We start from the raw sequence: 21,164 nt of genomic DNA, 5'->3' as shown, positions 1-21,164 counted from the left end.
CATCCTCGGCTGCCTTCCCAGGCCGTGGGAGGGTGCTGGATGGGAAGTGGAGCAGCTGGGGCATGAGTGGCGCAGGGTCCCTAGGCCCTGGGCCATCCTCGGCTGCCTTCCCAGGCCGTGGGAGGGTGCTGGATGGGAAGTGGAGCAGCCGGGGCATGAGTGGCGCAGGGTCCCGAGGCCCTGGGCCATCCTTGGCTGCCTTCCCAGGCCGTGGGAGGGTGCTGGATGGGAGGTGGAGCAGCTGGGGCACGGGTGGCGCTGATTTGGGATGCTGGTGCTTGGAAGTGGAGACTTAGCCAACTGAGTCATCGCGGCTGTCCTAACTCTTGGATCTTACAACCAGTAAGAAGCACTCCGAGAAGCTTGCTCCTCACAGCCTTGACCTTGCTCAGGCAAATCAGGCTGAGAGGGCGGGCCGTCGTCCCTGTCTCTAGCTGCAAATCAGTGGTGCGCAGGTTTTCCTCTGGAGAGCGGGCTGTGGTCATGTCTTTTTGTAGAGGGATTAGCTTAATCTGGGGGACATTCAAGTTTAAGGGTACTGCTGAGATCCCTGGAGATTTTGGTGGTAGTCAATTAAGAAGCGGCTCAAAAGTCCCATGGTAACCACCATCCGAACTACGGGGCAGCTGGAGGTTCAACAGAGAAGAGTCCTCCTGTGGGGAGGACTCCTAGACGCGAAGGTGGCAGTGCCCGCCTTGCATCCTGCAGAGACCACAGAGCAAATTCTCGATGGAGGATGGTGAGGACAGAAATGGACCAGAAATGAATCACTCCGGTGATAGACACTGAAGGAGACAAGCTAGAAGCTTAGCAGGAATCCTGGAAAATCGCCCTGCTAAACTCACTGTCGACGTGAAGTGATGGCATGCGTGCTGGAGGCTTCTACTTCTGAAGGAAAAGAGCTGAGCCCCCGCCCCAGGGAGGAAATGTCCCCCCCCCCCAAAATAACACAGCCCAAGCTCTAACTCAAAGCAGACGGGAACCGCGCAGCAGCAGTCGTGGGGGTGGACAGCAGCCAGAGTTACGGCAACAAGTCCCATGTTCAACAACAACAAAATACAGGATATGCAAAGAAAGAGAAATAATAGGATCCATACCGAAGGGGACGTAGTGGGAATCAAACACTGCTTTGGAGGGACACAGGTGTCAGTGCAACGGAAGGGAAGACCTAAGAGAAGTCACGCTGAGAGAAGTTAAGAGAAAATGATAGCTATACACATAAGCACAGAATAGAAACATTGCAAGTATGTTACATGGATGCGGCTGAAATAATCCAACCCGGAGCTGAGATGCCGCACCCGCGAGCCAACTGGACACAAGACACAAGCGATACATTTTAGACTCAAAACTATTAAAATTTTGAAGTACAAGGGTAGAAAAAGATATATCGTGCAAATAGCAACCATGACAAGGCTAGAGTGGAAAATACTAATAAGACATTTGAAACAGAAAATGTTAGCGATACAGACAAGCCACGAAAATCCATAAATCGATATAAGTGACCAATAGATAACTCAATGGTAGTAGTCGAAAACTTAAATATACCACTTTCTCCTTTTTTGAAGATTTATTTATTTTTATTGGAAAATCAGATTTACAGAGAGGTAGAGAGACAGAGGGGGAAGGTCTTCCATCCAATGAGCAAGTGACTGCAATGGCCGGAGCTGTACCAACCCGAAGCCAGGGGCCAGGAGCTTCTTCTGGGTCTCCCACACGGGTGCAGGGTCCCAAGGCTTTGGGCCGTCCTCCACTGCTTTCCCAGGCCACAAGCAGGGAGTTGGACGGGAAACAGGGCTCCTGGGATTAGAACCAGTTCCCTTATGGGATCCTAGCACGTTCAAGATGAGGACTTTAGCCACTAGGCTATTGCACTGGCCCCAAATATCCCACTTTCTATAGTGAATGGAACAATTACTTGTAAAATCAATAAGGAAATAGAAAATTTGTACAAGGTGACAAACAAAAGCTAACAAACCATCTACATTAAAAAAAACACAAACTGGGTCCAACATCATGGTCAACAACAGAATAATGTACAGTCGTCCGAAGCAGAGAACATGTTTCCGGATGGACACTGTGCAGGGACTGTAAAACGTCAACTCCACTTCTGGGTGTAAACTCGAGAGAAATGAAAATATATGTCCTGGCAAACATTACATATGAGGCATTCATACATTTTATTCCTCATAGCTAAAAGGCAGAGGGCAACCCAACTATCCATCAGCTGAAAATTGGACAGAATATGGCAAATAAAAAAAAAAGATTTTTGGGCGGCCATGACACATGACAGAACATGGACAATCTTTGAAAACCTTGTACCAAGTGAAATAAGTCAGGCATCAAGGGCCAGGTGCTGTTAAATGCTATTTGTATGAACTGGGCTGGGTTGACTGCTAATGAGTAAATGGTATCTTTGGTAGTGACTGAAAGATGCTTACATGTATTGGGGATAATTGCACTATACTATGCTAGAAATCATTAATTTGTATGTTTAAAATCGTTGAATTGTGTACTATGCGAGTTACAACTCCATCAAGCTGTAAGGAACCAGTTTTAAAAATATTGCCCTGGTGCGGTCCTCTGATCAGACATTGATTAGTGAGATGTAAATAGATGTTTCCTGCGAAAAACCTCTATTTCAAATGGGAAAAATACAACTTCAGAAGACAGCCCTTTTGACTTCGTATTTCCTTCCTCCCTTAAGCTTTGCTGTGACGTGTGGAATGGCAGCAACTTTCTTGTGGCTATGAGGCAAGAAGGAAGATGGGGACCTCCCTGATTAGGACAGGAGGGGAGCCGCCTGGAGGGAGCCTGGCCCCCAGCTGCAGGAGCCAGCGCATCTTGTCCTGTTAGACAACCATGAGGCTGTTTTTCGGTCAGTTGAACACAAGTGCCTTCCGAACTGGCAGCCAATGAAGGGGTTCAGCTTTGATTTCATTAAGGAAAGATTTTAATTAAGGAAATGGGGGAAAACATACCTTCTCAAATATCTATCCTTTCTCTTACAAGAAAGAAACCGGAATTTCTTCAAAATCTTTGCTACCAGGGACTTTCATATAGACTCTTGCTATGTGCACAGAATTGCTTTCTAGACTCCTACAAACATCAAAGCTGCAGATGTTCAAATACTTTATATAAAAAACAGCACAGTATTTGCTAGCAATCTATGCATACCCTTTACACCGTTGTCTCATAGAGTTTGATCATCTCTATGCCATAACGGCCAATACAAGATACATGCAGTGTAAATGATTGTAGTGTGTGGGGGGGTTAATGATAAGAATAAAGTTTTTCCATATTCAGTACCATCGCAATTGATTTTTGTGTATTTTTGATACACAGTTGAATGTGACTGTAGGTGTGGCGGGCCCTGTGTACCTCGCTTTTTTTAGTCTTCACAGTATCGTGAGGCAGCTATGACGAGCTTTCGTGGACAGAGGACAAAACCAAGGTTGAGCAACTCGCAGAAAGTCACAGCGAGCAGAGAGGATCTGACACTCATTTGTCAAGTGTCTTTGCTATGCTAACTGCCACGCCATTCCTGTGTGCCGTGGCTGTGGCTTTGTCTGTGCACCATATTTCACCACCCACGGTTGGCTCTTACAAGTGTTTTCTATCAAGGTTGCTCTTTGCTATATTTTTTTTAAACATGTCCCAAATTCTGCTTCATTTCTACTCAATACCTTAGCTGAGTCTTACGTAAAGTGATGACTCTGTACCTTAGCCACCAGTTCTAGTGCAGGATTAAACAGGAAATTGCTGTAGTTACAGAACTCAGAATTCAAAAATGCTGGCTTGTATCAGAAATTGCTTCCTCCGAGGTCTGACAGCTCTTCTGAGAGGCAAAAATGTCAATTACAATTTTAAAGGGAAAATGTGACTTTTCAATGCAGAAACATTGAATTTTAAGGCCGATTTTATTTTAGCTTATAAAAAGGTAGCCATTTTTATTAGTCAGCAGAAAGATAAGCTTATCACAGATAGCTTTGAGACTACCAAAGAATGGATTAAAGAAAATTTTCCACCATTCCTATCTCTAACAAATAGTGTGTTAAAATACTTCTTCTTCCTTTTTGCTAGGATAAGCCTAGGTTTGCATAAGTGACCGCCCAATTCTTTCTATTTATACAATTTTGTATTTAACTCTTGCAAATATTGGTTCATTAGCATTTTCACATGTGGCATGTTTTTATGAACTGTTTCATAAATTTTGCTTTATTTTGCTTCCTTCTTGTAAGGTATCAAAGCACTTCCTAAATATTTCAAAATAGGGCCCGGCGGCGTGGCCTAGTGTCTAAAGTCCTCTCCTTGAATGCGCCGGGATCCCACATGGGCGCCAATTCTAATGCCAGGAGCTCCACTTCCCATCCAGCTCCCTGCTTGTGGCCTGGGAAAGCAGTCGAGGACGGCCCAAAGCCATGGGACCCTGCACCCGAGTGGGAGACCCGGAAAGAAGTTCCTGGATCCTGGCTTCGGATCGGCATAGCATCGGCCATTGCGCTCACTCGGGGAGTGAATCACCAGAGGGAAGATCTTCCTCTCTGTCTCTCCTCCTCTCTGTATATCTGACTTTCCAATAAATGAATAAATCTTTAAAAAAATATATTTCAAAATAACTGGTCGTATTCAAAATGCTTATTAAATAAGGACAATGGAATAAATAGAAATTATGTGTGTGCACATTTACAAATACATTTACTTTTAGCACAGGTACTTATTTTTGCTTTTTTGTTTTTATTTTAAAAACAGACACTGAGAGACCGAGAGGCCAAGGAAGAACTTTTCTTCTGGTGGTTTACTTCCCAGACGCCTGTAACATGGAGGCCCGGGACAAGCCACAACCAGGAGCCTTGAGCTCGACCTGGCTTTCCTGTGTGGGCGACCGCCTGCGTGGGTGATAGCTTCCTGCGTGGGTGATGGCCTCCTGTGTGGGCGATGGCCTCCTGCGTGGACAATGGCCTCCTGTGTGGGCAACGGCCTCCTGTGTGGGCGATGGCCTCCTGTGTGGGTGATGGCCTCCTGCTTGGGCAATGACCTCCTGCATGGACAATGGCCTCCTGTGTGGGCGACGGCCTCCTGCGTGGGCGATGGCCTCCTGTGTGGGTGATGGCCTCCTGCGTGGGCGATGACCTGCGTGGGCGATGGCCTCCTGTGTGGGTGATGACCTCCTGCGTGGGCGATGACCTCCTGTGTGGGCGATGGCCTCCTGCGTGGGTGATGGCCTCCTGCGTGGGCGATGGCCTCCTGCGTGGGCGATGACCTCCTGCGTGGGCGATGGCCTCCTGCGTGGGTGATGACCTCCTGCGTGGGCGATGGCCTCCTGCGTGGGTGATGGCCTCCTGCGTGGGCGATGGCCTCCTGCGTGGGCGATGGCCTCCTGCGTGGGTGATGACCTCTTGCTTGGGCGATGGCCTCCTGCGTGGGTGATGACCTCCTGTGTGGGTGATGGCCTCCTGCCTCGATGGCCTCCTGGTGGGTGATGGCCTCCTGTGTGGGTGATGGCTTCAACTATCACCTGTTGCCTCCTGGGGGATGAAACTTGGTTCAGGAGCAGAACTGGGTCTTCAACCCAGACACTCAGACATGCAACTGAGACATCCTAAACGCTGCTTTAACCACGACCTCAAGTGCTTGCCCCTCCTCACTCCTTGCTAGCTAATACACTTCCCTGCCTGAAGCCTAGCTGCTTTACATTCTATTTTGTGTTGGAATACACACACACACACACATCACAAAGAAGACATACAATGTTCTTTTCACTTCCTTTGTTTATGAGAAATCCAGCATCATTCAAATTATTCTTCTTCCCCTTATGGTCAGGAAGTCACTTACCTCTTACGACTTTGTGCAGTTTTCTTTCAGCTTTGGCTGCCAGAAATTCTATCCTGTGTCCGTGTGAATTTCTTCGGTGTTGTTAAGGTTCTTCTCATCGGTTGAATGTGTAGGTTTATGTCTTTTGTCCAAGTCTGAGAGTTTTCAGCTGCTATTCTTTGTGCAAAATTGTAAACCCTACAGTCTTTCTCTTCTCCAGAAACCCAGGGATATAATCTCTTATAATCACCCCATAGGTCCCCAAGGAGGTGCACATTTTGAATTTGTTCCAGTCTATTTTTTCCCCCCATTTTTGTTAAGATTTAACAGCTGACTTGTGTTCAAGTTCGATAGTTTTTTCCCTGTCTCTTTTACTCTTTTGTTGAGTCCATCTATTGAGAGAGTGTTTTATTTCATTTACAAATTTAGTTCCAAAATTTCCATTTGGATCTGCTTTCTATACCCTAGTTCACTGCTGAGTATTTTCTAGTTTGTTTCGAGCAGTGAACTGATTTTGGAAGAATTCTTACAGTTTCTTTAAGATATGCGTCAAATCACGTAACTTCTAGCCATCATAACATTGGCATGTTTTCCTTCTATTTTTTTCATTCAGCATGAAGTCTTAGTCTTGCTGATTCTCTGGTACGATGAGTTGCTAAGATGGGCAGCAGATCTACTGGAGATTTGGTTATGAAACTTTGGGCCTTGTTACCTCTTTATTTTAGTTGGCTTTTTCTGGGATGACTTTGGGTGGATGAGGGAGCGCTCCATTGATATTGTCAGTGAGTGTAAAAAGCAAGATTCCTCACTCTGTTTTTGACTCATGCCTTGTTCCCACATGATGCAGGCGGAAGTCCAGGTCACACAGGATCTGCCACACCCTTGGGAGATCGTCACTGCTCTGTGTTGGGCGTGAAAGTCGCACGCTTCTCTGGCAGGAAAAGTTAGGGAGCCCCCAGCACAACTTGGTCATGATTAACTTGGTTGTGGTTTGAGTAATCCCTAGGAGGATCATGCTGCAGTCGAATTGTCCTTGTCATCGCATTAAGGAATGGGATCTCCAGGGGGTGAGTGAGTCCCCAGAGCAGACTTCACCATCACGCTCATGCCAAGGCCATGCTTCCCACGGGCTGCTCCCAGCACAGCGAAAAGGCAAACGCACACCTGCTTTTACATTCACTGGCTTCCACTTAAAGGCTGGTTAACTCTTGCTGAAGTTCTTAGAAACTTCGTTGGAACATGCAACTGTCTTTCTACTACTCAGGTGACTTCCTGTCCTCCAACAGAGGTGTGAGGTCTGTGCTGTTTTCTGAGAAGCAGTTTGCTGGTTCTCAGCCTCCCGACTTATTTTTTTAAAACAGGCATTTCTCTCATGTATACCAAGTTTCAGCTTAATGTCTACTTTTCAAAAGATAAGCATGGGTATAACTGACCATCAACTGATCCAAATCTGCGCATTGATATAGATGAGTCTGTGGATATGCGTGTCTCATGTATAGCCTAGCTATGCTGTATATACATATCGTGTATTATAAGGACACCAGGTAGCAGATTCGTTATACAGGATAATTTGATAATCACAAAATCATCAATGTGGTGATTCTGGAGAAGCAGGGTAATGCAGCTAGCCAACAGCCAAGTAACTGTCTTGCCCAATGCAATCTACAATATTGTTCTAGTGACGCCCCTGTGGCATTACGACGTCTCATGCCACCCATCTTCATAGCTAACCATGACGTTCTGAAAGAACATACACTAGCTCTCTAGGTACAATATTTCTTTTTTGTTGCTGTTGCTAAAATTGATTTATTTTTATTGGAAAGTCATGTTTACAAAGAGAAAGATCTTCCATCTACTGGTTCACTCCCCAAGTGGCCACAATGGCCAGAGCTGAGCCGATCTGAAGCCAGGAGGCTCTTCTTGGTCCTCCACACAGGTGCAGGGTTCCAAGGCTTTGGGCTGTCCTCGACTGCTTTCCCAGGCCACAAGCAGGGAGCTGGATGGGAAGCAGGCTGCTGGGATCAGAACTGGTGCCCATATGGGCTCCCAGCATGAGCAGGCTGAGGACTTTAGCCACTAAGTCACTGTGACAGGTCCTAGAATATTTCTAAAGAATTGATTTCTGCATGGTTGGACAAGGGAGTCACCGGCTAAGTGTGGCTGTCGCATCCTTGAAATATGGTGAGTGTGACTATGGGAGTTTGATGCTGTTTAAATGTTTTGTGCCGCATGCTTTTAATTGATTTAAAGTTAGCTGGAAGTAGTTGCACACAGCTGGCAGCTACCACAGTGGACCCTATGGATCCACAAACCCTAGGCCCCAGGACCGCTCTCTGAGCCAGGCTCCTCGTTGCATGCCTGGGCTGCTGAAGAAGCTTTCTAACTCTCCTCCACGTCTCGGCTCTCTGGACTCCCATATCACTTCGAAGTTGTCAGCAGGGTTATTTTTCTTAAGCACAAAATTAAGTCATTTCCCAGCTGAAAACATATATTCCGGGGCTACAGAGTGAGTTACGCAGCTTCCTGCCGTACCCCTATACCTAATACAGTGTGTTCCTGGCAACCTCTGAGCCTAGGACATAGCGACTGGGTGGGAAGAAGTGATGAACATATTTTAACCCTGCGTTATTCTGCAAATAGCTTGTCTTAAATTAGTTGGTTTGGAGGGTTGGGGCAAATAAGGAGGGGATATGTGTGGGAAGCAGCTCAGTTACACATCAGCTACACGAGACTTGCTGCATTCCAGTCTGCTCTTTTTTCTTTTGAAAAAAAAAATTGCTGTAATTATTATTTTAGAAAGGTGGAATTAGAAAGGGAGAGACACAGAGAAAGATCTTCCATCTGCTGGTCTACCTAAATGGCCCCCATGGCCAAAGCTGAACCCGCCGGAAGCCAGAAGCCAGGAGCCTCTTCTGGGTCTCCAGGTGAGTGCAGAGTTCCTGGGGGTCAGGCCACGCTCTACTGCTTTCCCACGTCCCAATAAGAAAGGTCAGTGACCTTTGGGTTTATACTGTGTGCTCCACCAATCCGGTGAGGCATTTCTCCCTGGCATGCACCTATAGCCGTCAGCCAATCCCTGACCACGCACTACCCACCTGGCAGCTATAAAGGTGCCTCATCCCCTTATTCTTGCGCTCTCTCTTCTGCTTTCCGTCTCTCTCTGCTCTTCTCATTCTCATCTCTCTGTCTCTCTCTGTTCCTGCTTTCTCCCTGCCCCACAGCCACCTCCCCCGCTGAAATACAGACCTCTCGTGTGGCTTGCTTGTTGTGTCTAGCATCTTGGCTTTGCAGCAAAAGGCTAACAGGCAGTGACCGCAGGGGATGCTGGCGGTTGCAGGCGGAGGAGGAAGAGCCAGTTGAGACTTTGCTCTTTAGCCACCCCTACCTCTGACCCATGCCATGTCAGGAGGGAAAACAGAACATTTCTGGACCTTTCCCAAAGCGAGCTCTGAGAAACAGCCAGCATGATCACATACTAAGGAAATAGCATTCTCCAGAAGGGTCAATCCCATTTGCAAAACATCAGATGCCATTTGCTAATCCAATGAATCATTTCATTCTTTCACTAATACAGCCATTGTTTTCTTTAGCAAAACCTCTCTTCCCGGGCCAAACAAGGCTGTCAGGAATAGGGTCAATAGCGAGACTTACTTAAGTTCGACCTTTGCCATGAAAAACATTTTGAAAATGAGCAGTATTTTCTCTTTCTCGGGGACGAGCGTACACACACACAACACACATCCCACACCCTGAGTGTTCGAAACAGGAGACCTGCAGGTGTGCACGCTGTCCCCTCCGCTGCCGTCTGACACCCTCCAGCTCTCCTCCCCACGGGGGTCCTGCCTCCAGGCAACACCCTCGCCTCCCGTGGCAGCCTTCTCAATAGGGGATGCACTTGGATTTTTCAGCTCAGTGAACTTGCCTTTTTTTTTTTCCCAGGGAGAAAGATTTAATTGCAGGGTTTCACATTTTCAAAGAAAAATGTTTAGACTGGGAGGGATCAGCCATATTAGAGAAACGTGGTTTACTCAAAAACGAGTGGCATAAATCCCCTGCATTTTGCTGGCAGGAACTCAGGAAGAAATTCTGGCTGTTATTGACATAATCCGTATTTGATTATATTTTTTTTCCCCAACAAATGCTTAATTCACTTGGAACCCAGTTGTGAGGCCTGCTGCATGGTCAAATAAAGCTGCAATTGCATATGCTGTTCACAGCTGCGGGGCTGGCTGATTCCACAACTTCTCTGCTGTAAAGTTGGCTCAGACACATTTTTTGTGCACAGCAATAACATTTAATTATTTTGCAACTTGCAATTATGGCTCCGACTGTTCTAAACCTTCCCGCCTGGCTTTATCATGAGTGAAGTTGCAGTTCTTTCAGCTCAGGCATGACAGAGAAATTCATTGTGATTCTGATCTTGCGTCTCCTTCCCTTGACCAGAGCCCAAGGCAGCATCTTGCCTAATAATGCCAGCTACAAATTGTATGAAGCAGCGATCACCTGCAGTGACCTAATTTATTGCAAACGCACTAGTACCACAAAGTGGAAGAAAATGGTACACCTGTAATTATGTATCAAATTCTCAATATTCATCCTGGTACATCAGCACTCAACCAATAAGTATTATGTTTTGGTGCCCTAACATTTTGCTGTCCTTTGATTTTTGTTGTGATTGCATAGCAAAGTTCCCATGATCTTCCTTCCACAGAAAGGACACAGTGAAAGTTCTTTTCCCACTCTGCTAGAAACTGGACGTGCTTATTGGCAGGCGGGCGTGTAGAACGCAGCCATGCCCACTTATTTCCAACGTGAATGTCTCCGCCTTGGACACATTTTGAGAAGAACAGACTGCAGACTCATGACTTCCTTGACAACACCACAGTGGTGTCAAAGGCTCAGAATCGGGACATCTTTGTAGAATTTCTGCATCCTTGAAAGAAGCCAGATGCAAAAGAGTCCGTACTGCCTGTTTCAGTTTGGACAGAGTTCAAAACAAGCAGAAAGAGCGCCAGGTGTTGGAAGGCAGGATGTTGTTAATCCTGAAGAAGGCAGGAGTGGGTCTTCCAAGTGTTAACAGTAGCCATGTCCTCAAGTCCAATATGGCTGTGTAGGTGTGTTCAGCTGGTGATGGCTATGTTCATCTGTGGGTACAATTATAATGCATCCACTTTCTGTTGGCGTGGCATGACGGAGACCCAGACAGATACACTACAGCGTCTTGCAAGCATTCTTTGAAAGGGTCACTGGAATGCTAAGGATTTAAGGATTTGATCTGAGAGGGCTGGGGCTGGAGCCCGGGGCGTGATTCTCTTGTGTACCATGTCTTATGATTATGCGACTCTCAGTGACCCCCTCATACTGCTTTCCCTGAGAACATAAGCCGATTGGATTGTTGGCTTGCCTGGTGCTCACACAAATGGGATGGGATGATCGTTCCAAAACGTACTCTATGACAAAAACACCTCCAGGAATGAACACCAGGGTCTCTGTCCACCAGATAACCATTTCAGACAACACTCTTGGCCACCTGCTAGCCTCCCATCACAAAGCAGTTGAGCCGAATGTTAACAATCCAATCACACCACCATGGCTGAGAACAGGAAGTGGGGGAGCCTGGGTAATGATATTTACACAGAGCTGGCTTCACCTGCTCCTTAACTCTACTGGCATTCTCAACAGTTGGTCCTGACAACTCTGGAAATTCTAGCAGGTCCGAGGCTCATTAACCTGTTAGCGGGTGCTCTGCTTTCAGAGTTGCCTGTGTTCCAAGTGAGAGAGATGCTCACAGAATTCTGTGGCACAGCCCTCTGCCTCAGTTCAGAACTGATCAAAGCTTGTTTCAGGACCCGAGGTGGGCAATGAAAGCTTCAGGGGATTGTGCATTAAACAGCCTTAAAATTAGTAAGCCCACGAAGCATTTAATGACAAACCCACAGTAACCAAGGAAAAAGAGACCTGGCAGATGCATAGTCCGCTCCAGTGGTTGAGCAAACCTTCTCAGACTGCTATTTATGAAATCAGGCTGTGCTAAAAACCTTGAATCTGAACCATTTAGGATAGACAAAAGAGAACTAGAGCATTTCTTCCTGTCCTTCTCTGATTTCTTAGGGCACATGACTGTGCTTTTTTGCTGAATTGCAAAGTGGGACTTCTGAGTTAAATTGTTCTGCCCAATCAGGCTAAGCCCTGGGGAGCTGGACAACTCCCATTCAATGGTTTCTATTATGGGCTGCCTTTGAGAATCACATTATTTCCAGGATGCAATGCCAGCAAAAATCTTTCGCTGGGCACACTCCTTTTTGAGACCTTTCAGAATTGGTGAATTTCCCCAAACTCTGTGTCCTTGAAAGAGGAACCCTGGATTCACCCTTCACAGGGGGATCTCTAATACAGTATAAAGTTGTTAGAATCACATCTCCCCAAGATTAGCCAAGAATGAGGGCCAAGGCGGGAGCTAGGACCAGCCTGCCTTTGACCATGCACTGTGTTGCCCAAGGAAGGTTTGGGTCCTTCCGTGGAATGTGAATCATCACCGTGCTGTTATTTCCAAATTATTGTACATTTCCTCTCCCCCAAGAAAACTTGGAAGGTGTTTTTGAGGCCTGAAAGTCTCAAGTTTGTCCCTGAAAATGGATGACGGGAAGTTCAGGGCGTCCGGCACAAATGATGTAGTGATGATGTTTGTGTGGACACTGGCTTACCAAAAAATGATGTGTGGATTTCCAAGTGTTTTTGCACCAGATTTGCCATTTTGTTCCATTTTGCTTAGGTACTAATTAGAAAAGCACTAATTAAAATGAGTGAGTGATTGTTTTATTTTATTCTAGAGGTCAATCTGAAATGTTTTTTATTGATTCTGCATCTTCGAGGGCATGTCTTGAGGACACAGGAAGTTTCTATAAGCAAGGGTGAAATTGAAGGTCTTTGCTGAAGGAAAAATAACGATGTATATAGCTGGGACTGCCTCCCACTGACGGAGATGATGCTGATGTTGACATGAGCCTAGAGACTGTGTGCCTAAGGAAGACAGCAGTGAGGCTGACAGCGTCACGACAGGGAAAGATTTCTGGTCCTACTGATGTGTGCCAAAAGTCTCCTAGGCGCCAGGAACCCCAACTCTAGGATTCTTGACCACCTCTGATCTGGAGTGGCTGTTACCATCCATTGGACAAAACAAATAATTGACATTGGTTTACTCTGTCTGATAAGACAAAACAATCACTGCTTTAAGATAAAACCATCTGTATTTGAGGCTAAAAGCTATTTAGGCAAACCAGCAATACATCAAACCAAACTGAACACCAAATTCTGTTCAAAACCCTACAACATGGAAGGCAATCTCGCCCTCATCGTCTCCCACCAGGCTCTCACTTGCTCATGGTCACGACAGCTACAGCACCCTTGTGGGCCCTTGAACACCCTAAGCTGCCCTGCCTCAGGTCCCAAAAGACCCTTATTGCTCACCCTGCCAGAAACACTCTCCCTCCTGTTTCTGTGGCTCACCTTTCACCCACTCAGCTTTATAAATATATAATATATCATATAATATGTAATATATAAAATATAATGTATGATATATAACTTATAACATATAATATATATGATATATCATATATACCATATATAATATATAACATACAATACATAATATATATAACATATAACATATACAATATTTAATATATAATCTATCATATAATATATGATATTTAATATATAATATATTGCTTATTATAAATGATATAATATCTGTTTTATAATATATATGAAATATAGCATTTAATATATGACATATTATATATGATAGATATAATATATGATGTATGGTATATAACATATATTATATATGGTATATAATATATAATGTAATGTGTAATGCATTATATATAATATATAATATAATATGTATAATAATATAATATAATATGTATATATAATATATATATATATATATTTCATCACAGTGTCAGAAAGAGACAGACCTTTAATCTGCTGGTTCGCTCCCCAAATGACTAGAATAGGCAGGTCTGGGCATGCACAGCTGGGGCCAGGAAGTTCATCCGGGCCTACCATGTGAATGCGTGGAGCCCCAGCCTGCCTTTCACTGCCTTCCCACGCACATTAGAGAAAACTGGGTTGGATGGGGCAGCTCCTACTTGAACCAGTCTTCCCCACATCAACTTATGACTCCCCTTGACCTCAGAGAGGCTGACTGCCCTCCCACCCACCTTCCCCAGGAGTCCTTCACTCAGCACGCCAGCTCCCCACCCCTCCTGAACATGGTTGTTGAGCTGCCCCGATCTCCTGAACATGTTTGAATTTTTCCTCGGAGCACTTTCGTCACTCCAAAACTCCTAGAGCTTGGTCATGATGCTTTGCTTTCAGTTGTCACCTTTCCCCATCTTGAATGCAAGCTATCAAAGACCAAGAAGTTTCGTTTGTTTTGATGAGTCGGCAGAACTTGGCTAGAATGGCGAACAGGAAGCAGTTACTTCATGTACCATTGTGGGGTCAATTAATAAATGATGAATCTGTTACAGCCCTGGGGAAGACTCAGGCACGCAGAAAACCAATGTATGAAAGTGTGAGGTGTGGGGTAGGCGTCCTGGGGCGTCCCGGTACTGGTTCTGGAGATCCAGATCTGGCTTATCATTGCTTCCAGCTTACTGCTCACAGGACCCTGAGTGGCAGCAGGTGGTAGCTGCAGGCATTGGGTCCCTGCCACCCACCCGTGTGGGAGACCTGGCCTGTGTCCCCAGCTCTTGATTCCCAGCTTTAGCTTGGCTGAGTCCTTCTAACAGGCATTTGTGGACTAAGCCAGCACATAGGTTTTTTTTTTTTTTTTTCTCTTTCCTTTCAAACAGTAACAGCGACAAAAATAATGAAGTTAAAATGCTTAACTGTGAGGCAACTGCTATCACCTTTAGGAAAAGAAAAACCAAAAGTTGAGTGAGAAAGAAAATGCAGCATTTCGTTGGAAATTAGGGCTGTATCTATGATCGCATTAACCCAAATGCTAAATATCGGTGACATGAACTTTCCTTTTACCATCAGTAAATGAGGAGAGAGGAGCAAAAGGTGATAGCAATAGATGAGAACCCGATCCTGATGTCACGTGATAGGAGGTCATGAAACAAACGGACATATCAACAAAGCACGTTGGTTAGACTGTAAATATTAAAAAACACATGGAGAAAAACACACACACACACACACGCACGAAGGACCTAGTAGCTAAATCCTATCTTTACATGTGCTGGGATCCCACATTGGCATTGGTTCGTGTCCCGGCTGCCCCACTTTGTATCCAGCTCCCTGCCTGTGGCCTGGGAAAGCAGCAGAGGACGGCCCAAAGTCTTGGGACCCTGTACCTGAGTGGGAGACCCGAAAGAGGATCCTGGCTTCAGATCAGGCCGTTGTGACCACTTGGGGAGTGAATCAGTGGGTGGAAGAGATTTCTCTCTGTTTTTCCCTCTCTCTGTCAATCTGCCTTTCCTTTCAAAATAAATAAATTATTAAAAAGCACATAAAAATGTTCAATAGGGGAGTGTGACAAAGACTAGCATTAGGAAGTAATAATGTCTGTCATGCGATGCTTCAATTTCACTGCATGGAACACCCGGATAAGACCAAAAGTCATCAATGCAAGGATGCTTTTTTCATGAGCACCTCTTTCCAGAAAATATATTTGTCCCCAGATTGTTTTTCAGCTTTTCATTTTGATGAACACTTTCAGATATCCATTAGTGTGCATCCTATGAAATGCAAAATTGAATATCGAAGTATAGCATTTACCAGTTTATTAAAGATTAATATTATTTAAGTAGAATTTAAGAATCCTTCGTGACTTTCAATCTTGACTGGTTGTTTAGATTTCTAGATTGAGATATTTATTTATTGCAGAGGCAGAGAGAGAGAGAGCAAATTCTGCATCCCACAGGTGCACTGCTCACACGCCTGCATTGCTGGGGTTTGGCAACCCTGAAACCTGGAGTCACAAATTGTGGGTCTCTCATGTGGATGGCAGGACTCAGTCACTGGCACGGTCAGCTGCTCTCTGCACTCGGGGAGCACTGGAGCCAGGAGCCAGGAGCCTGCTGTGAACCCACAACATTCTGAAGTGGAACACGGGTGTCTGAAGCACGAGGCTGAGCACCTCTCCCCAGCTTGCTATATTAACATCCCAACAGGAAGAAGAAAAGCCTTCCCTTCTGGAGATACAAGGCCTGTGTGTTGGTCGGAATTACAGTGTCATTCAGGCAAGTCAAGGGTTTATTGGATGTATCCGTACAGTCCACAGTTGAGTTTCGTTGAAAAGAAAACGAATATTAGCAACAATAAACAAAACCCACTGAACCCACATGTATCTACAGCCATGTTATATCAGTGATGACCGAGCCTCCAACTTCATCCTCTGGAGTCGGTCTTTGTGTACCACGAAAGCACACTGAGAGCGCCACCAGAACTTCTGATGCCTGGCCAACAGCCCTACATGTGAAGGCAGTCACGTCGTTCCAGGCAGTACTGGGGCCGTGGTGTTGACCTTCAACTTAGAGTCATCTCTATGTGTCTTTTAGGAGACATTTTGTTTCCTTTCTAAGTATTAGGTTTAATACATACATGTATGGATAAATATATGTACGTGACTGCATTTGCATGAGCAGGATATACATATATATATATTTAGGTGCAAATTCATGTTTTGTAACCTTATAATAGTTCCGTCTGTTGACTATAACAAGTTCCGTCTGTTGACATAATGAATGACTAAATGTAAAAAATTATGGAAGAAATTATTTCTAATGAGTTCAATAGGCACGTGCACTTTATTTTTAAGTATTTGTGTATCTTCATTTTATTTGAAAGAGTTACAAGAGAAGGAGAGACAGAAAGAGGGGTCTTCCATCCAATTGTTCACTCTTCAAATGGCTACAATGGCCAGAGTTGAGCTGATCCAAAGCCAAGGGCCAGGAGCTTCTTCTGGGTCTCCCATGTGGCTGCTGAGGCTTAAAGTCCTGGCCCAGGTCACAGGCAGGGAGCTGGATGGGAAGTGGAGCATCTAGGACATAAATTGGTGCCAATATGGGATGCTGGTGCTGCAGGCAAGAGGCTCAACCCACTACGCCACAACACTGGCCACAGGATTAACAATTTTTAAAACATTGTTTTTAAGATTTCTTTTATTTTTATTGGAAAGCCAGATATACAGAGAGGAGGAGAGACAGAGAGGAAGATCTTCTGTCGGTTGCTTCACTCCCCAAGTGGCCCCAACGGCTAGAGCTGAGCCAATCTGAAGCCAGGAGTCCAGATCTTCTTCCGGGTCTCCCACACAGGTATAGGGTCCCAAGGCTTTGGGCTGTCCTTAAGTGCTTTCCCAGGCTACAAAAAGAAAGTTGGGTGGGTAGCAGGGTGGCCAGGATTAGAACCAGCGTCCATATGGGATGCCAGATGCTGTCATGTTTAAGGGGAGGACATTAGCTGCTAGGTTACCTTGCCGGGCCCCAATTTAAAAATAGTTTACCTTAGAAAGATTGGATGAGGTCATGCATCTGCTCCTAGTATAGTCTCCATTGCGCAATCCTGTAATTGACTCTGCTCTCAGTGGCTGAGTCACCGCAGTCATTCAGTGTGTAAAGGAAGGGAGGATGAAAGGCAAGGGAGGATGATGGGGAAGGGGGCGGGGTAGGGGAGGGAGCGATTCCCAGAACTAACAATTCAGGTGTCTTATTTAATATGGGATGGGAGTCACGGGGCTAATAGGAAGCTCAAAGCTGTTACTAATTCTGTCGCTTTGGAGCAGTGAATTGCCTGGGCCAGGCTGTCAGGGAACAGTCCAATGAAAAGCACACACTGGTGGGTTTCTAAAGATTCCTGACCCGAGGTCGGCATCAGGGACGCAGAGTGCCACGGGAAGGCCATGGAAATGACCCGCTGACACACATCAGCAGAGATCCCCGAGAACAGGCTGTAGCGAGCCCTCCGCACATCGGTGGGCACAGGAGCTTCCGGCAGGCCAGTCTGTACATGTGACGATGCAGTGGATGGGCCCATACACCTGCCCGAGTGGATAGTCTCACTGCACAGTCCTGTGTTGAGATGGGCTAGGGTCCACCTGGAGTGACTGTGCCTTGGAGGGCACAAACACAGGACGCATTAATTCTCGACCAGTGGCATGACAAGGCGGTTCCCGGCAGCTTCCACAGACCAGGGGAGGCAAATCCTGGGGCTCACAGGCCAGGTGTGGCGTTCAGCCTGTTCACTATGTCAGCACGGGAACTGCTGGGTTGAGTTTGACTTTGTGTAACTTTCTCTGTTCCTGCATCCACGAGAAGTAAGACACAGACGTTTTCATGGTCTTGAACAAGCTGAACCGGAAGCAGCACCCAGCTCAGCGCACCTAGTTGTACATTGACACTTCTCCAGCTTTATGCTTGGCCTGGATCACAGAGTTCTGGAAGGCAGGCTGCCCATTTCTCCCTCCTGTCAGTTAAAGGTCACCTCCTCATGTGCTGCTTCAAGCTTTAAGATGTGTGCTGTTGTCTCCCGAGAGCCAAATCCAATTGTGGCCAATCCTCAAAGTCCTGGACTTTGGTTAATCAAACATTGCTTGAAACAGACCCACTGGCCAAAGCTAGAGAAGCTAGTTATTGCATTAACTACTCTCCTTATGGTACCTGCTTAGTTTTGCTTCGGAGATGAATGCTATTCTTCTGTTCCTGGGCCCGGCACTTGGGCTTCGAGTCCCTTTTGCTTCCCTGTATTCCAGACCCTAACATCGAGCTTTAGTGTCTGGGTTGTGACTATTGAAACAGAAGGCTTCAACACAAACAAAATGTCTGAGCGAGTGAATGTCAGAGGACAGTTCACTTCCTGAAACACAGGGAGAGAAGCCAGAGGCCCTGGGCTCCAGGCCCAGCTCTTGCCCTGCCATTGGGGGTGACCTTGGAGGCGAAAGGCTGTAACTTCCCTACCCTGTGGGTTGAGACACTCATGGCCATTGCAAATGAATTCTGAGGTTAAACACTCGAAATTATTTTTTTGCGAGCTGTGGTTCACACGGAATTCTTACTTTCTTCTGTCCTCTTGTCTACATGAGTACCCTAGGCTCTTGTAAAAAAAAAAAAACAACAAAAAGTGCTAACGCTGAGTTCTGTTTTTTTTTTTACACTCCTCTGGCAGTGGTGCCACGGGCATCACTGCCCCGAAGGGAAAGAATGTGTGAACAATTGCCACACTTTTTCTTGTATTTTCAACTCAATTCTGCAAAAATCAGTGTTTCTTATACAACAAGGCACTCACACCTTTCACAGGGAAAAAGCATCATTTCCTCAGCTACAGTTTCCTGTAGTGATTGGTGTCAGAACCTGGACTAGAGTTAGACTTTCTGTACAACCTTGCTTCGGCAGATTACTTCTCTGTGTCTGTTTCTTTTTTGGGTAAAATCGTGTCCGTCTCACGGACTTGCAGAGCTGACTAGCTTGTTTATGTCTTTCTTTCACAAAGATTCATTTCTTTATTTTTGATTTAATTGATAAGCCAAGGGAGAGAGAGCAGTGGTGGGGGGCAGGGAGGGGATCTTTCATCTTTTAACAATCAGAATGATTGCAATGACCTGAAATTCCACATGATTTGTGGCAGGTGTCTGAGCATTTGGAGTGCCTCCCCAGGCACATTAGTAGGTAGCTGCACAAGAAGCAGAGCAGCCAGGAACAACCAGTATCCGCATAGGAGATGCTGGCATTGCTGGGGCTCAACCCGTTGTGCCATGCCAGCAGCCCCAGTGCTTGTGTTTAAAGTGTTCAGAGGAGTTTAAACATAGTATGCTCTGAAAATATTTGTTTTTTACAGTTGTCATAAAGTAGGATAACACTGTGAAAGGAAGCTTGTTGACGCTCAAGGCAGCTAGTGTCCTTGACTCCAGTAAACATGGGAAGTTCAATTCTATCAGGGCTGTAACCAAACCTGGCAGGTGCTTTAGTGTACTGTGCCCATGGCATCGACGTGAGAGGAGCAGATGTAAGAGGAGAACTGCCACAGGTGGCTATGTGGAAGAGAGAACACAGTAGACAGAGAGTGGGCACTGCCCACAACTCCAGGTCTCTGTGGCCATCTTAGAATCGATTCCCTTACAAAGGAGTGACTGCTAAGCATCATGTTGGTGAATTGGCACTGAATTCACAGAATACTGAAGAGCCCTTTGGCACTATGGTTGGGGTCATCTTACCAGTGAAGTTGAAAGCCGAAATCAATCTGCATGAAAGTGGTATTCAAGAACAGAAGGAAAGCTGAAGCAGGAAGATGGAGCAACGCCGTGTTCCCTTTGGGCAGGGAACAGGTGCTTGGATGGCTCGACATTCTCCTCTGAGTGTGTCTCTGCATGCCCATGGCAGCACCCCAAGAGTGCAGCTTAGGGTAGGCAAGTACAGAATGTGCAACCAAGGAGAGTCAGCTGCACATGTTCCATATAGCAGTTTGTTAGCTTGGTTTACAATCCTCAGTGTGCAATGGGGCAGTGAGACTGGAATTGATGGGACATTACTAACAGGGGAGTTATAAGAAAGCAGAAGGGACGAAGGAGGTCAGAGGGCACCCCGGTGAGCGGCCGTAAGTCTGCGTGCTGGGATGATGCTGCCATTTGCTGTTTTGTGTTCTTGTTGGATCGGTTCTGGTAACAAATGACTATTTTGATTCGGTAATTGGAATACAACATTTGGTGCTACAGCTACATATTTTGGAATGTTTTATAAATTCATTTAAATGTCATAAGAAATAATTCATTTTAGAATAGATTTTAAAAATGAATTTGAATGCTAGCTAAAATCTGGTGCACCCCAAGCTCGAGCAACAGAGGTCCGGAAGCTCCAGAATTTTGCCATGTGATTTTCTGACTGCATCGTGAGCTTCACCATTAAAAGAAAGCACAGCTTTATATCCATACACAAGAATGTTTTGTACCCAGCATGGAGAATATACCCATGCTTTCACGGCTCAGACAGACTGTGAGTGGTTGTGGGCCACTGGGTGAGGGGAGGATGGTGGATACAAGCAGTAGACATGCGAGATCAGGCAAAGATAGTCAGAACTGCACCACTGACTAGGAGATGTCCTGAAGTCTGGGCGCAGAGAATCACATTTCTTAAATGACAACAGTGAGAAAAAAAAGTCACAAGTTAATTAGCTGTTAGAGGCTAAAGGCTGTGACAGCAGAGAGCCCAGGGATGGCGTGACTGAGAGGAGAAGAGAGGAAGCAAGACACGAGAGATTGAAACACCAGCTTCCAAGATGAAGACGTGTCCAGGCCCTACATCATCTGATAAGAAGTTTGTGTCTAGAATATGGAAAGAACTCTT

This window comes from Ochotona curzoniae, unplaced genomic scaffold (genome assembly GCF_017591425.1).
Source record: "Ochotona curzoniae isolate NIBS_2020 unplaced genomic scaffold, NIBS_Ocur_1.0 contig_4064, whole genome shotgun sequence".
NCBI lineage: Eukaryota > Metazoa > Chordata > Mammalia > Lagomorpha > Ochotonidae > Ochotona > Ochotona curzoniae.
The sequence above is the reverse complement of the archived record's forward strand: the minus strand, read 5'-3'. Positions refer to the sequence as shown.